Genomic DNA, 6121 nt, shown 5'->3' with positions numbered 1-6121 from the left:
GCCGCCGGGAGGCGCGCCTCTCCTCCGTGTGTACGTGTGTTCGTGTGTGTAGCAGCTCTGCTCGTCCACCAGTAAAAGCGGAGAGCCTTACAAAAGAGAGAGCAGTATTACAGATACGACATACTGCACTTAACACATAATCTGTGCAATGTAGCTTAGGAGAAATGGGCTCAAAAGTGGATGCATCCACAACTGACATTTAATTTACTCACTTTTTTCGTTTATTGGTTATCCTGATGAGTGTGCAAAAAAATGGTTCAAATGGCTGTGACCACTACGGGACTTAACAGCTGAGGTCATCAGTCCCCTAGAATTTAGAACTACTTAAACCTAACTAACCTAAGGACATTACACACAACCATGCCCGAGGCAGGATTCGAACCTGCGATCGTAGCGGTCGAGCGGTTCCAGACTGAAGCGCCTTGAACCGTTCGGCCACTCCGGCACAATGGAAATGTATGAATATGTAACAGTGTAGTTCAGCGGTTTGGTGGGAAGGAATTGTAAGGTGCCAGGACATGGACACTTCCACGTTCGCTTACCAACATTAGTATTAATAATAAAGGGACTGGCAAGGGCATCAAATCACGACTCTATTGAATTATGATACATATGAGGCCTCCCGAGCAGTATTCCCTGCATATCTGCGTGATTAAGTCACTAACTTAAAGCGCTGGTGAAAAGTGTCGGAAGTTGAGAATTGTGGGATACAAAGTCTGCAGCTGTCCGTAGCTCGCCGGGCCGCCGTGGGCGGCAGGTAGCGGTCACCGGGAGCGGGGGACAGTACGGCGCTTTTGGGGATAGCCCGGCATCCGGAGCCACCTGTGCTGGGCAACACGTGGCGAAGACGGGAATTTCTTTTGCCTAGGGGCGTTATGATCTACTCGATCATTGGGTAGCTCCCGGAAATGTCGTTGGAGGGATTTCGGCGACATTGGCCGAAACTGAGTATTCTTCCGTCTCGTTTTCGTACGCGTGGGAGGCGGGAGAATTGTGGAAAGACGGGACTTCGTCTTCAGCTATCGAGCGGTACGGACTTGGAGACAACGTCTTGGCCATCGTCTTTGAAGGGAGATATATAATCTGTATCGCAGCATTGCACCAACACGTGTTCAATGCAGTGTTCTGCGCTTGGAGCTCTTTGTGTGCTCAGAAGCGAAATTTTCACCAACGCTTGACCACTTCCAACAACTTACCTAATATTCTTGATCTGTTAGTTATCCTTGCGAGGTGCCGCGTATTTATCAATTCAGCTGCCGGTAATAGGGGCGCATAATTGCAAATTGTTAATGTGACATTCTCAGGAGTGTGTGGATGGACAAAAAAATTCACTTTTTCTTGTACATTTTGTCAGTTGTGGGGGATATCAAATTAAAATGCCAATATTTCAATCGAATTATCGACTTCATTGTAGCTAGCATTTACCCTGTCCCAGTAAGCTATATATGAACTCTAGTCACTGCACATGTTGCCCTGACAGGAAGGAAAGAAGGTTTGCGGTCTTCTATGTCAGCGACGGACAAATAAGCTTACAGAATTTTAATGTTGGTATGAGAATCCGCGCTTCTGACGGCGTTGTGTAGACTGAATTTATATATGTTTTTAGGGGCACCACCTTTATTACATCAATCGAAATGACATAAAGGTTACAAATAAAAGTTGGGCAGGGGTTGCGATATAGCCAGTTGTAGTAACTAAGGCATTTGCTGTATGTTTTAATGACTGTCCCTTAGTATGAGGCCAGTGCTCATACTATTTCCACATCCATTGTATCATGAAACAGCTCAACTTTCAGGTGAATTACGAGTGATCCAAGTACAAGAATGGAAATTTGAACATCATAGCACGATGCATGAAAGGGAAGCAGTGAATGAGAAGGGAGTGAGACAGGGCTGTAGCCTATCCTAGATGTTATTCAATCTGTATATTGAGCAAACAGTAAAAGAAAGAAAAATATTGGATTAAGAATTAAAATTCATGGAGAAGAAATAAAAACTTTGAGGTTTGCCGACGACACTGTAATTCTGTCAGAGACAGGAAAGGCCCTGGAAGCGCAGTTGAACGGAATGGATAGTGTTTTGAAACGAGGATATACGAGGGTTGCAACTTAAATGGTGGCAACTATTTATTCACAACCGATATAAAGAGTTACATGTTTGCACCTGTTACTGTCCTGCGAAGTAGTCATCAAAGTTGTGTAGAGACCGTTGCCAGCTATGTGGAACGCGTAGTACACCGTAAGCAGAGCGTGTTCTGTTGATGGTGCGAATGGAGCGGTCTACTGCCTGTCGAATCTCTGGCACAGTTCTAAAGCGAAAGCCACGAAGTGTTTCCTTCATCTTCGGAATCAAATCAAAGTCACAAGGACTTAAGACTTGGGAGTATGGTGGACTTGGGAGTATGGTGAATGGTACAGTACTTCCAATTCCCATCGGTCGAAAAGAGCACAACGCTGGTGACTACACTGAAGGACAGTAACAGGTGCAAACATGTAACTCCTTTGTATCAGCTGTGAATATATATTTGCGACTACTAAAGCTTTTAAGTTTTTAAGTTCGAACCCTCGAAGATCAACAAAAGCGAAGCGAGGATAACGGAATGTAATCGAATTAAATGAGGCGATGCTGAGGAAATTAGATTAGGAAATGAGAGACTTAAATTAGTAGAAGAGTTTTGCTATCTGGGAAGCAAAATATCTGACGATGGTCGAAGTAGAGAGGATACAAAATGCAGGTTGGCTGTGGCAAGAAAAGCGTTTCTGAAGAAGAGAAATTTGTTAACTTCGAATATAGATTTAAGTGTAAGGAAGTCTTTTCTAAAAGTATTTGTATGTCGTGTAGCTACGTATGGAAGTGAAACATGGACGATAAATATTTTAGACAGGAAGGGAATAGAAGTTTTCGAAACGCGGCGCTACAGAAGAATGGTAAAGATTAGATGCGTAGATCATGTAACTAATGAGGAAGCAGTGAATAGAACTGGAGAGGAGAGAACTTTGTGGCAGGGAGACTAAGACATGAATCAGTAAGCAGATTCAGAAGGACGTAGGTTGCAGTAGTTATTTGGAGATCAAGAGGCTTGCGCAGGGTAAAGTAGCAAGGAGAGCTGCATCAAAACAATCTCTGGATTGAAGACCAAAACAGCAGCAACAAAAACAACAACATGGTATACATACTAATACTTCGGGACACAGGCTGTTCCCAAAAAAAGTTACTGTAGGGAGGATGATAAGTTTTTAACGAGAGCATTAGCGACGGAGCACAAGATCGGACTGGGAAATGTTGGGGAAGGTATCTGCGAGCCTTTTCAAAGGGAACATTGCAGCATTAGCCTAGAGCGATTTAGAGAAATCACAGAAATTCTGAATCTAGATGGGCGGAGAGCGATTTGAACCTCTGTCCTCTCGGGCGCAGGACCAGTGCATAACTTGGTTTAAAATTACTGTTGTAATATATAGTGAAGTTGCCTTTACACTTTGACATCTGGTAAGACAATCATTCATTTTTCCCAGATCCATTGTTGCGATATTTTACCAAGAAATTTTAATGTATGAAACATTTCTCGGTTAATGTTTCTCTTTGTAGGGAGGATGATATTAACGCATCAAAGAAGACAAAATTTTATCTAATTTTGGAGTATTGAATAACGTGCTTCAGTTGTGGTTTCATATTATCATTGTATTGCTACTGACTTGTCTTCTTACACTGAAATGCTTTTTTCTTGCTCATATACGACAGTTGTGATACCTGTATGCAATACAAAACAGAAACAGTGTCGCTATGTGTTAGACTATAAATCGAAAGGTCAGAGATTCAGTCCTCAGTCAGCCCTAGGATATTTTCTGTCACTTTTTTCGCCTCTGCCTAGGATTTCTTTATGTGAAAAAGCCATGTTTCACGGTCATTTGAAATTCATTATATATACTGGAGGTAAATTACGCTGATTGGGTAAATCAGTTCAAAGGACAGAGGAAAGCAAGGGCAAATCGTCTCCTATACCAGCATGCCTAATGAAGCAGTGCAGCGTATAGATCACCCTTCGGGTTCAGGACACCTTTACAATTGAGTTACAGTTCACGTTTGTCTGCAGTTGTCAGTTACTTGCAGTACTATATGGAATACTTTATGAAATGCACCATAAGACACCTCATGTAGAAGTATCCGAAACACCAGTGTACGAGACTCTGCAGCACCTGTTCAGCATCTTCAACTCCATGAGAATCTCACTAGTGAGAATCTCACTAGTGTGAACGCAATCGTGGAGACTAGCTGCTTGGCCACTGGACACTCATACAGTTGTAGGTCTTGATATATTCAAAACATAAATCTGGGAGGATTCAGACAGGATTTTAGGGACGTTGTCTCTCATTATAGACTAGCGTTCAGGAAACAGGGACTGGTATGGCTGCATACACGTTTTCAAATTGCCATAAAATATTTGATGGTGCGTATTTCAAAATATGCTGGAAGCTGATAACCTATTTGTTATGTGTCCTAATCACTTAACCGTATAGATATTTTACATAATATTACGTTGAATTTTTGAAGAATTTATCCTGTACAAACGCTTCGCAACTTCATTGTTAAATGCATCATTTAATAGGCGACACTTTGCATCCACGTGATCATTCATCTTCAGTACATAACTGCAACGAAAGCAAATGGATGATGATAGGATTTATCAGTAAGTGCAGGTGCTTCGGCAGAGTGCACATTACGCCAGTAAGTAAATGCAGAATTATTTTTTTTGAGTGAATGCTGAATGCACATTCAGACAAAGTTTTTAAATCCGTGAACGTGAGGCTACTACCCCAAAGTTTAGAACTAGGTATTTTCGAGCACGTTCTGGAAGCTCTTAAAGATGTTTCTGGCATTATCAGAGGAACTGTAAAAGACAAAAGGAAGACAACCGATTTCGTGATTTGTGATGAGTCGGCCTTGCTCTGCATGTTGTCTTCTGCTTAACGTTATTTTATTTATTTATTTTTTATATTCATTTGTCTTCAGATTATTCATATTTTCGCTCTTATGACGAGACCTATACTTGTTTCCATCTCTTATCTGCATTTATGATCTTAAACAACTCTACACTGTCTGGAGGAAAGAATAGGCTTGATGAATGTAATCTGAGACATTTAATCTTTCTACTTTAATTATCTAAATATTAAATAATGCATGTTATATGATTAATAAATTACAATGTTAAAATTAAAATAATTAATTATAGGAATAAAATTTTGTTCTATTATATTACATACTTATATAGATTATATCCTTTTATAATAAGATAAAATATTGAAGTACATGGAATTAGATATTTTATTATATACTAATTTATTCTAAAGCAAAATCAGAAGTCGCTTTACTCCTAGGTAAATACATAATTTATAATAATCTATTAATATAAGTAAAATAAAATTGTAATCATACATATTAAATTATATGTAATACATTAAAATAAGTGATTTATGTTAAATATGAAATAAGCCTGGGTACGTAAAAGTAGTCGAATAGCAATACGTATACCCAACATTGTAGTTGTTTTATGAGAGAAACAAAATACGAAGGAGTTTATTAAGAATAGTTAGCGTGATATTGTAGCTAGTTGGTGTAGATGTGAACCCACTGAAAGGCCTTGACCCAGTGCAGATGCAGAAGTCACGCGGTGCAATTAGTGACCGTAATAAAATAATCAAGGTAAACGTGATAACGAAAAACATCAGGGTGACAGATCGTTAGTGAAGGTGTTGACTCAGTTAAAAGCCATTACGTGAGCCCTAAACAGTATTTCTAGTCCAGCGGCGGGTCAGATCGTTAACACATCGTTTTCGTAGCCTAGGTGAAAAGCCCGGATAAGAGGCACTGAAAAAAGAGAGCTTTTAGAATAATAAAAATAATTTTTAAGAAATAACAGAATAATATATGCCGTCGCCTAGAGAAACACAAGTAAATAACGTAGAACAGCGGCTTCCAACCCATGGACCACGGACCGCTTGGGGCATCAAGTAGCGTGGCACTGGGCCGTGAGCGCTGGTCGAGCGTCGAGGACAAGATAAAAATTATCGTGAGCATCAGAGGTTCCACTCGCCAGTTGTCAAGGTTACTGAGTACAGGATGAAGTA

Source organism: Schistocerca gregaria, chromosome 2 (genome assembly GCF_023897955.1).
Source record: "Schistocerca gregaria isolate iqSchGreg1 chromosome 2, iqSchGreg1.2, whole genome shotgun sequence".
Taxonomy (NCBI): Eukaryota; Metazoa; Arthropoda; class Insecta; order Orthoptera; family Acrididae; genus Schistocerca; species Schistocerca gregaria.
Note: the sequence above shows the minus strand (reverse complement) of the source record.